Here is a 12,449-nt window from a genome sequence, read left to right as displayed (position 1 = left end):
TGCATGATTATACTTTTCAGAGGGCCGAGATTTCTGTATTTAAAATCCTTTTTTTTATTGATTTCGTGTAATATTCAAATTTTTTGAGATTTTGAATTTGTGGTTTTCATAAGCTGTAAGCCATAATCATCAAAAGTATAACTTTTGCATGATATTCTAATTTTTCGAGTTTCACCTGTATATATATATATATATATATATATATATATATATATATATATATATATATATATATATATATATATATATATATATATATAAAATCATAAAACTGATAACAGCTTAAACTTTAATGCAAACTGAAAGCAGAAAGACTGAAAAGAAAAACCCCGAAATCATTAGAAGACACATGCAACCATTCGATAAACATGGCGTTTTGTCACACAGCGGGATAAGGATGTGCCAAGAGAGCTCATCCTGGGATGTCAACTCCAGCTAAAGCATCTAACCATTTACAGCCAATTAACACTTGAGAACTGGAGAGGTACTGTGGCACCGATGGGAAATATACCGAACTGAGCCGAATCGAAGGAGAAATCTGCACTGAAATACACATAGTACGTAAGAGCAGTGAAGGCGAGAACCCTCTGCCATCTCTGTCTCCAAGGCTACGGCCTGGAGCCCTCAGCTTTCTTTTGCTTTGATTGATAACTTGTCACTGGTGGATGACTACTGTCAATCACAGCTCAGATGACAGCTGATAGGTCCAGAGCGGTCAGGCTAGGTGAATGACAGATGACATTACTGGCCTCAGCACAGTGGTGCTTTTTTTTTTTTTTTGTTGTTTTTAGAAATGGGCCTTTTGCCCATCAGGCTTGAGAGTGAGACTGCGTTTTCAGATTGAGAAGATTTGACTATAACATTTATAAGAGCCGAGTGACCAGTCGCAGTGAATCATGGCTCGTGTTTAAGTGTGTCGCTCTTGTTCTGGTGTCAGCGCTTATCCATCAGCGTGTAGCTGAGTCAAATTCTTTCTCTTTCTGGAACATTCTTCCAGATATCTCAGCAACATTTACGTGAAATGATTTGGACACATGACACAAATGAGATCAAAACAATACAGAAGTACTAAATCAAGACCGTCATAACGCCCATTCGGGTGATAACGGTTTTGAGAGGTGATTTGAGGGCATTTCAGCCTTCACGGGGCAATTTTGTCAATGTTTTTCCAAACTACCCAGAAGAAATTTCCAGAACGAATTATCTACTGCTTTTTTACAGAAAGCACCTGATGTAATTGACATTGAGTGTTCAAGGAGAACAAATGATTTTGAAAATCTCTTTTGACCACTGCAAAGTGCCATGGCCACTCATGACAATTTGGGTATTTGGCACAATGGAAATAAATTACATGAATAAAATTACATGGCCACCCCACCACAGAGATTGGGTGCTTGGAAGAGAGAGAATTAATTTTTTTAAATCCTGTTGGGCACACAAAATGGGCAATTTTGGAAAAGTGTTTGTTAAACAACAAAACTCCCCTGTGATTTAAAGGGATAGTTCACCTAAAAAAAAACAAGAAAAAATGGTGTCATAAATTACTCACCAACATATTGTTCCAAATAAGAATTTAGGTTAATCTTCAAAGTATGTGAATAAAAGCATACATTTTAAATCTGATCATCATATAAAGTGATCGTGTCTCTTCAGGAGACTTGGATTAAACTGCTCGATTCATAAGGATTACGTTTACAGTGTCTCTATGACATTTTGGAAGCATCACATTTTTGGTGGTATGGACTTTCAATCTTTTTGGTTTCATTAAAAACATCTTCATTTGTGTTTTGAATATGAATGAAAGTCTTCCAGATTTGGAACATTAGGGGTAAATAATTGATGAAATAATTTTCATTTGTGGGTGAACTATTCCTTTAATTGGCAGACAAAAGAATAAGTTGAATGTAAACGTTCTCATCCTGAAAAATATTGAATAAAAATCATCGTAGTAATTACATCACATTATGTTCTTTTACAAAAAAGAGATTAAACATTAATAAACGCTGTGTTAGCTTTAAACAGGCCTTTTTAGACTCCTTAAAAAAACAAGATGATGTGAAATCTCACTCAATAGGCTCTGCGGTCTAAAAGCCCATTAGAACTGTATTATAATGACATCTGATTTTCTCCATCCCAGAGGCTTTTGCAAGTACATGGGATTTAGAGTGAATATCAGAGACTTTTCCAAAATAATGAGAGAAAGAAAGAAAGAAAATGCAGTCCTCTGAATGCCTTTATAGGGATAGTTACGTTTACAGCTATTAGAGAAAGATAAAGAACATAAAAGAAAGCAGGGGTGAAAAAGAGTGACCAGGAGGTTGCGACTGAAAGAGGGCATCCTTTGGAAGAGTGCTCCAGATGGCTCGATCTTGCTGCTGCGTCTTTGGTTCTAAATCCAGGAGAATAGTCATTTCTCTCGTCACGCACACACGATGCCTGTCAGCTGGTCTCGGTGCCGCCACAAAGCCCCCCGCCACTCACCGGCTGCACACCTGAATTTTCTTCCTCCATTTCACAGCTATGAAGAGGTAAATTATCAGGCATTGTGATAGAGCGCCTGCCTTAGAATAGGGGGCCTGAGAGACTGCAGGTTAGGCCTTAGTGAGCAGAGAGGGAGAGATTGACTCTCATTACCTTTAGAAAATGATAAGGGTTTAGGAGCTGCCCGTGAAATTCTCCCCTCTGATACGACGGGTTTCCTTCCTATTTATGAAAGAGCTTGTTGCGCTTGTGGAAATGTCTGTCTCACGCTATGTGTGTGTGTGTGTGTGTGTGTGTGTGTGTGTGTGTGTGTGTAATCACAGATTGCGAAGGCAAGAGCTTCCACAAAGCATCAGATCTGTATGCAACAGGCACACATGACTGATTTAAATCTCTGAAATTAATAAGAGAGCAACCCACAGATGAAATTTATTAATCTCATGTGTGAGTATGGATGTGTGTGTGTGTGTTCATACATCAGTCAGCTAGGCATAAACCCCACCATCACATGTTGTGAAAAGCAGGCTATTTTTAGGGCAGAAGCAGAGCCATCTGTCCGCACACCTCTCTTTTAATAATAATACTTGATAATATAAGATTTTTACATTTTACAAGAATAGTGTCTGCCTGTGCAAAACCTGCCACCACAATGCTTATCGGTTTGCCAGGACATTGCAATGCTTTTGCTAAGGTGTTCTGTGTGGTTTGGGGTGTTGATTAGGTTATTCTGCATCATTATTGGCCTAAATCAAAACACCACACCCAAGTCTCTATTATATTCACATATTCCTCAAATCACCAAACTTAAAGGTGAAGTGTGACATTTTTGAGCCACTAGCATTGTCCGTCAACAGAATTGCAAAAATAATGACTGCTTTAAAACGGGTTTTCGAACACCCAACCTCAATTGGTTAAAGTATTTTAGCATAGATAAAATCTGAATTTCAAGTGAGCATGCAACATTTTTGATCACCCTCTTATTTCCTTCATTATTTTGTTCTGTCTCAACTATATAATCCAACAGGTTCTCAAACCCAACTAGTTACATATTGACGCTTGGTCAGGACCCCTCACCGTCACTTTTTAACAAACAGGGTACCCCTTTAGCGTAATTTTTCGATGCGTGTGAGGTGTTACAATATCACTAAAAGTGCAAAAGCCAAAACAACTTCATTAAATTATATTTGTATTTCAACAATGGTTATCATCATCATTATTATTATTAATAATAAATTACTCTTATTTAACAGTTATTTTTAGTGAATCTAAAAACGATTTACAAACAATGATTTATTTTAGCCAATCCTATTAATGAATCATGTGTTAAAAAAATAGCAATTAAACTGCATACAGTAGTTTGGGCCCTGTAGATAATTTTTGTAAAAATGTTTTGTAAAGTTCTCTATAAAATATACTGCAGCAAGAATATCTAGACAAAATACACTATATATCTATAACAAATATGTCCAAATGGAACAGAATGAAATCAATTAAAAATCTAATACAAAAATCAAAATCAGAAAAAAATGCATTCTTCCTAGGTAGCTCCTACTTTAATTTGCCACACACTTCCTGTTAGATGCAGTGAGTGAGTCTATGAATAGCGCACCCCGCTGGCGTAGAGTGGATGTGCGATCTCTGCGTAGCTACAGTAATACATGACTGTGAATTCTGCATTTTGTCTCAGTGGCCCACAACAGAGCGCACTTTAACACACTCCCCACGGCAGTAGACAGAGACGGAAACAACATGAGGAGGAAAAAGAAAAATGTGTCCAGAAAGAGGACTTCCCGCTTCCCTCCCGAGCTGGAAAAGGAGTGGCGCCGACACAGGAATCTCATTATGTCGTAAATCTGTTATATATTAGTCATTTATCTGAGAGCTCTGTAAACGGATTCAGACCAGCAGATAATGATGCAAACGACAAATGACACTGCCCAACAGATTAATGCAGCCTTTAATATCTATCGCTCGCTTCCAAAAACTAGCTGCCTATACGGAGGCAGCATTTTAAGGCATCATACGTAGGCTCGCTCTAAATGCTTTTAAAAGTGAGTCTGTGTATGCACCTAAATAAAACTATATAAGAGCTTCCACAATAGTTGTGACACTCCACCTAAGTGTTTTCTGCTCGTCTATAGATTGACACGCTGCATGTCAAATTAAGAGCAGACTCCTCATCACATGTTTTGTAATGTTCTGGTCATCAAGGCTACTTTAATTACCCAACTAACCTAATCAAACAAAGTCCTCTTCCATTTCTTTCTCCCTATATGAAATCCATCAGTAAATCCTACAGACCTGACTAACTGGCAGAGTTCCTCAGTCATCGAGGAGCGGAGCTGTGGTTTATTATGGAGTCTAATCCACTGGGCTCATCTGTAGCTCAACGTTCCTCTGCTGGCATTAACAAACTTCCTCTGACTCACTGAGAGTCATTTCTTGCATCCTTACTTTTTGTACATCCGTGAAAGTTCAAGACAGACCGATGCTGCACAAACATGAAAGGTGACAGAATATTTCAAAACCTAGTGAGCTGACTATCTACATAGCATTTATGTTTAAGGTATGTTTTAACAATCAAACCGAACATTTGAACTCACCTAAAACAGCTACGTTGGACACCAGATATGAGAAACAGCATATATACAAGACAATGTACATTTAGTTGTGGTATATAACCGCCTTAATGAAAATATACAATTGAAGAATGTTTTCTGTGAGTGTTAGGATTGTAGTTAGGGATGGAAAATGTAATCTCATAATAAAAAACAATGGAATTCTCCACTATGATCAAAAATAAACATGTGCGAGTGTGTGTGAGACAGTCGCCCTTATCAGCGGCATAATGTTGTGCTTTCAAGAACCGATGAGTCACAGAATCAACAGGCTTCAGGGAAGAAGTGACATTTGAAGTCATGTGACAGAACAATATCTGACATACAACACACTAAGATCGACCCAGCCAATTACCTGCTGATCAAACATTAGCTGAGCTTCAGCCAATCGCAGAGAAGCTATATTATTGTGCGAGAGCATAAAATAAAATAAAAAGGAATAAAATCATTTCAAGCATGTCAAACACAAAAACTGCATCTAACACCAACACAACTACACACTCATATTTAAATGAAACCTTCCCTCTGACACACTAACACAACCACGCATATAAAGAAACAAGGCACATGTATCCCTCTCTTTCTGTATTTGCCCACTTTTGGATGTTTAACCACCAGTGAAGCAGAAGACAGATGACAACATCTCATCATAACTGATTTATGAAATGAATCCATCAATGTCCATCTTAAATGAATCTCACTGGTAACGCACGCACACACACACAGCCTGGCTGACGAGAAATTTCATTGTGATCTGGGCATCAGAGGGGGTCATGAAAAGTGCATACGTGTATAGAGTGCATGTCAGCGGAAGATGAACGCTGGTAATATGAGTTGCAATGTTCTCCTCTCTCACAGTAACAAACAAAGCATCACTGAGCTGTTGCCAACTTAATTACAATGTCTCATTAAAGTGCCTAAAGTGTCAAATATTTATACAAACATTTTGAAAAAATACATACAGTACAGTTGCATACACTGACAGACACTAACACATTTATAATTACATCATTGAGAACCTCCTACTGTCGTGTATTGTTCATAAAGCTATTGATCCGATGTTGGATCGCTTTCTGTTTATACTGTTCTGGAAGTCAAGAATGGTCTACTTGTGATCATTTCTTTATATTAAATTACAATATAAAGTAAAATCTAAAGATTTATTTTTAAATGAAGCACCTTCAAATGAAGCTGATTACTAGACTAACCATAACCCTTCTTACAGTACACTATTCAGTCCCATCAGTTGGGTTCCCACAAAACTACAGTTTTTTCTATATTCCTTGAGACATTTGGTCGAAATCTGACATGCATCCATCCCCAGAACTGCAGCTGAAGCTCAGGTCTGGTAGATGGTCATAGTCATGGTTAAACAGGCTGTGCCCTTCCATGCCCTGGGGGCTTCGCAGATGGAAAATACAATTATGTGCGCTGTGAACCCAGCCACTCTGTGTGCTAACTGGATTTACATTCAGGCCTTGATACTCCACTCCCGGCCGTCACACAAACATATCAGAGCTGATTCTGTCCAGACGACATCATTAGGCCTACAGGCACCAAAACTAAGAACCACATCACTAAACGCACTATAGAAAACAGATCAGAGTAGCCACACACAAAAATGCTGAACTAACAACACTGACTTTCCCTCTCACCTTTTATTGCTCTTTCTTCTAAAAAGGGACATATTATAATCTTTTGTTGTGTTTAAAGGTGAAATTGGCGATTTTTGTGCTATTTGCTAAAAAATAATAACTGTTTTCTGAACACTCCTTGTCTTCCATTGGTCAATGCTTGCAACCTGACATTTGTGTGTCCATTTAAAACTCCTTTAATCACAATCAGCATTTCAGGAGAAATGTCTTTGTTCTCGATGACTAAAATTCCCCGAAAGTTTGCCAAAAGCATCCAGACATCCTGAGTACTTCTATTCACTCAAACACAATCGGCTGAAGTAGGCCACTGCAATAGCACATAGAAACGTTCTCAAGTTACGGATGTCACAACAGGGGATTGGCAGAGAACGTTGCATATGGGACCGCCGTTAAATGGCAGCTCGTAATTGAAATTAAAGGTCGTCTTTATTAAACCTGTTCTGATGAGGTGGCAGATGCCTTATCCCACCTATGAATGCCCAGAGCTGATCTGCAAGGAAAGAGTTTGACTTTGAGCTGTTTGGCTGGTGTGAGACACACTTAAATTATTAACACTTACACTACCTGCAGTTTCAACTTGCCCTACATGAATTATGAATATGCTGCAAGCATGAGAGTGTAGAGAAGCCACTGTCTCCAGCCTGCTTTTTGACATAGCTGTTGTAAAAAAACACACAGAGACAAAAAATCTATTTAATTTCCCTGAAACCAGGGAAAACGAACATCGATTCTTCAGATTTGAATGAAGCCATTGAAGCAACAATTGTCTTAAATTGCGGACAGAGCGATCTAGGGCAGGACAAAGCCCAGGCGTACGTGCTCACCTCCGACGGGTTTTGCACAAAAGACCGATCCGAAAATCCGGTCTAAAATGACAGTAAACTGCAAGAGAGAAGAACACAACTTCCATTTGGATGGTACTTAGACAACAAAAGGCTTTAATGTGCCAAGACCAGTAATTTGTGTAAGTCCATTGAGCTCTGAACCTCACTGTCATTTGTTTAATGCAGTAGGAACTATAGCTGAGGCCTCTGTCATTAGCGCACGCAGCTGTCCCTCTGACCACACACACACACGTCTGACGCTGACATTGTCTAAAGTTACAATAAAAACACTTAGTCCTAGAAGAAAGGATGACAAGTGTGGACAAAAAGCCAAGCACAATAATTAGCTGTAAGCTCTGATAACTGTAATCTGCATCACTCTCAACAGACAGTCTGGCCCCTTTCCTTAAAAAGACATTTATCTTGCTGTTTAAAATGATGTAGGAAAGTAGCCAGATTTAATTAGAGGGATAATCAGGGGATTAATTAGAAAGAGAAAGTAAGAGAGGAAGAGAGAAAGAGACAGACAGAGAAGGAAGCAAAAAAAAAGTGATCAGCAAAGGTAAAAGTTGCTCTATTGTCAAAATTAAGTCACCTTATAATTTACAATAAAAAATAATGGTCCAACGTTTGGTTCTAATTCATTAAAAAAATATTTAAATTATCTATCCAAGTGTGTCACCTTTCTGCATGAATTATGTCTCTTTTTAGTTCAAAGATTGTAATTGAATGAATATAATTTCCAACCATTTTTTCCGAAACTGCCGTACTTAATGGACCCCTTTTGTCAGTAATTTTGAATTTTTTAATTAAGCCACAATAGTATTCAAAACTAACCACCCACTTTTTCGGTGGCCTTGGTTTCGGAAGTACTTTTGCCATAGATATTTTTATAAAGTCTCTGTTAAAATATTATTGAATAATCCCAAACCAGCATATGTTGATTATGTATGTAGAACTACCATCTAATTTTTTTGGCAAAATATACATACTGTATATACAAATATATTTAAGAAGTTAGAGAGCGTAGGGAGACTCTGTTACATCATTTGCAGTGCTAGATGTGGGTGGGCGCTAAAGAGTTATTTTGGCATGATGTGCTTTCGATTCTATGACTGGTTGAGATTTCTTTGTAAATAATTGTTTATAATTCCTGGTTAAAAATCACATTACCCATGATTCTACAAAGTTGAAATTACTAACTGTTGACTGTGACATATAAAGACAGCCATATAGAATTAGGGGCAGGGTCAAAGGTGACTTAACACAAGATCTTAAATTAAAAACATTTTACTGTAGTGGACTTCATGTATCAGACGGCTCATACAGTATAACCTGGACATCAACAGGCCTGGTTTCATTGGAACCGTGATCAGTGCTGAACATAGCAATGACTCCGTAAGGGGCACTATGGGCTCTCGAACCCAGCAAAACTTGAGCTATGTTCAACCAATCAGCCATAATCACACAGATAACCCAGACCATCTCAGCTCCCAAACACTATCATTCCCTGCCGCTTAATCCCTCACATTCCCTCCCTCTATCTCTTTCACTCTGTCTTTAAGGCTGGACCAGCAGGAGATTATCGACCTACTGTCCATATTTTTCCTGCTCCGCTCTCCCGCAGGGAATTTATATGACAGAGTGTACTCATGATTGTTCTACACTAAATCTGGGATGTAGGCAGTAAATACGAAAAAAAAAAAATATATATATTTATATTCCAGTTTACTAAACCTATCATTTTTCTTTTACATTTTTAATACAAAAAAAGCAGTCACAGGTGTATCATGCTGAACTTCCAAGCAGCCCCCAAGCTTTACTATGACACAGAGACCACATGGCCGCCTCACAAATGTAATACACACACAGGCACACAAAAAATAATAGTGTATAGCAGGGCTCTCAAGTCTCACGCATTGGGCGTGAGACACACGCATTTCAACCCGTTCACACGCTCACACGCCACACCTTGTATTTCTCACGCTGAGGAGTAAGGGAACATGTCCCGCTATACAATTAATGGACGAGGCGCAGGCAAACAGAGGGAAATTCTCTGCCGAGTTCATAGCATCTGTCTCGAGTTATACAGAGTTAAATGCTAGCTACCAGCCAATCAGATATTAGAATTAGTTGTTTCCGGGAAAATTATGTGTTCCCGCTGCAAGCACGTTCGTTACTAGACAACACGCGCACACACGGAGTGGAAGTTGAAAGAGCACGATCTGATGAATGGGGTTTGCGGACATCTTCATTTATTTTATTTTTTATTTTTTTAGCATTTTGATTTTACGATTCCTGGACGATATCTCTTGCCTGTGATCAAAGACAGTGAGAGCTGATGTTGAGCAGTATAGCCAAATTCGTGCTAAATTATTTTTGATGCATTCAAAAACTCTCCAACTGCTTTTAAAGGGGTCATCGGATGCAAAATACACTTTTATATGGTATTTGCAAATAAATGTGTCTTTATAGTGTGTGGACACAATCACCATGCAATGAAAAAAATCCATTTACTTTTTTTTAATCCTCAAAAAGCCAAAAAGTTGTTGCTCATTATCATTTAAAGAGACATGCACCGAAATGGGTCACTGTGAACAGAGCTGTTTTTGAAGAGGTAAAAAGGGTGTTGTTTTACACAACCATTGAGAAATTTTAACCAAAGTATGTTACAAACTTTACATGAAGACCCAAAAGAATCATACCAACTTGTGGAAAATGGGCATCCGATGACCCATGTAAAGGTGACCGGTTTGGGTCTTGACATACATGCTCAGGGCAAGTTGTAATGACACAATGTTATGTACATTGAGCACTGATGTTCAATTGGCTTGTTTGGGGTCAAATTTATTTTTATTTTTCAATAAATTTGTATTTTTTCAATATAACTATTTTATTTGGATGAATTTGTCTTTTATCAGATTTAACAATTGTTATAATTTCCATTTGTGCTGGTCAATTATGAACAATAGGCAAAATTGAACTGCTAGCAAAAATTGAAGCAAATTTGGTTGGGTCGAGGGACCGCTGCTGCAAATATTTGGGTGGCTCCTCCCCTAAATCTCACTCTAAACTTTTGATAAAACTTGAGAGCCCTGGTATAGTATAAAGTGAAAGTGTATGTGTGAAAGAGTTTAAGGTAAACAAGAGTAAATGTTTTAAGTGGTGGAGGTTGTGTGTGTGTGTGTGTGTATGTGTGTGTGTGTGTGTGTGTGTGTGTGTGTGTGTGTGTGTGTGTGTGTGTGTGTGTGTGTGTGTGTGTGTGTGTGTGTGTGTGTGTGTGTGTGTGTGTGTGTGTGTGTGTGTGTGTGTGTGTGTGTGTGTGTGTGTGTGTGCAAGAGTGGAACAGATGCACTAGGCTCGACCACAAAAACAGTCATGAGAATTTCTGCATTTTGTTATCAGTCATAAATATTAATGCGAACATCTCAACCACAGAGCTAGAGACAAACTGTGAGAGTGGGATAGACAGACAGACAGAGAGAGAGACTAAGACAAAGAAGCAAGCCAAAAAAAGGCATGTCTCTGTTATTCAAGCAAAACAAATGAAAGTGTAAACACAGAAATGAAAACAAAGTCTCAGTGAGATCTGAATCTGTGCAAATATATGAAACCTATCAAAGCATTAAAGCAGTTCACTGGAGAATTCAGTGAAAGATTCAATAGAATTATTCAATTATTAGAGTCTTTCTGTGATTCACACTGTATGTTTATGTCCAGCCACGAACATAACACACTTTTGGCATTATTTTATTTAACATTCATTCAAGATCAGAACTCAGGTAAAATATAATTTGGTTTGCTGTGGTGCTGTAGATTCAGCAATGGTGCTAGTGATGCAAGAAACATTCTGTTACATCATAGATCATTAAATTTTAAAGCAAACTCGAATAAATCTTTCAGTGTGCACGTGTATGCGTGTGTGCTGGCGGGGGAAAGATATACAGGTGGGATGAGAGAATGCATGTTCACTAAATAGCTTCTAAATATATGCATGATTCCCCAGTAGATGTGATCCCCTGATGTTTGGGACTAAACAGAAACCAGACGACAACTCTCTAACTGGGCTAATAGGCTAATTGCAACAGGGTGAGATTATTCACTGGCAGAACACCACAGGTCCAGCTCTGGTATTTATTCACGTCAAAGAAAACACCATCTTTCATTTTCCCATAAGACTTGAGTAGATGATCATGGCCTAGTTTTAAACCAGACTTTTAACTGGTCTTAAATTATGTTTACGGCACAGCTAAAGTTGGTGAGAGTGACCAAAACTGCCTAGATTCTAGTTTAACATCAGAATTTGTGTGGCAAATCATTAAGATGTAGGAAATATTGTGTTGTGGTGTAAGACTCAAGGTGAGGTCACTCAGCGCAAAAAGGTCTATTGTCAATAGTGTAGCGATGTGTGAAACACAGCTCACACAGAAGTCACTTTCTAACCAGTTTTCGGTTTACTCATTTTCTGTCTAAGCCATTTTCTGTTGGTCAGTTTGTAAAATCTGTGTGATCAACTCGAATCAGTCTCAAAATCTGCATTGGGAGATCTTTTGCCATGAGCTAAAAAAATCCTGATCACGTGGATTCCAATAAAAATGTGAATTTTCATGAGCGAAATCCATTCAGAGCAAAGGTAAATGTGACTACACCTTTAGCTGTAAACAGGCAGTGTTTACACAATTTCTAAAACTATCCAGTAGTAACTTTTGCACACTAGGCAATTTACAAGCTGTGTCCAGCCAATGTGATTGACTAGCTCTACCTGAGCTGTGCCTCAAATCCCAGGATGCGGACCCTCACTGCTGGTGAAGTGGATTTTACTGAATGAGATTTCAGATTTATAGCCATTGCTATAAATCGTGACATTGCCC

At 38.4% G+C, this 12,449-nt stretch overlaps 1 protein-coding gene across 1 annotated transcript in view; it reads right to left on the bottom strand.

The window, feature by feature from the left end:
• The window catches only part of plxna4 (plexin A4), a 216,356-nt gene that overhangs the window by 86,453 nt on the left and 117,454 nt on the right, over positions 1 to 12,449 (bottom strand). The gene's annotated exons all lie outside the window — the stretch shown is intronic.

This window comes from Siphateles boraxobius, unplaced genomic scaffold (assembly GCF_051911475.1).
Source record: "Siphateles boraxobius isolate OS27281-9 unplaced genomic scaffold, OSU_SipBor_1 19, whole genome shotgun sequence".
Taxonomy (NCBI): Eukaryota; Metazoa; Chordata; class Actinopteri; order Cypriniformes; family Leuciscidae; genus Siphateles; species Siphateles boraxobius.
The sequence above is the reverse complement of the archived record's forward strand: the minus strand, read 5'-3'. Positions and strand labels throughout refer to the sequence as shown.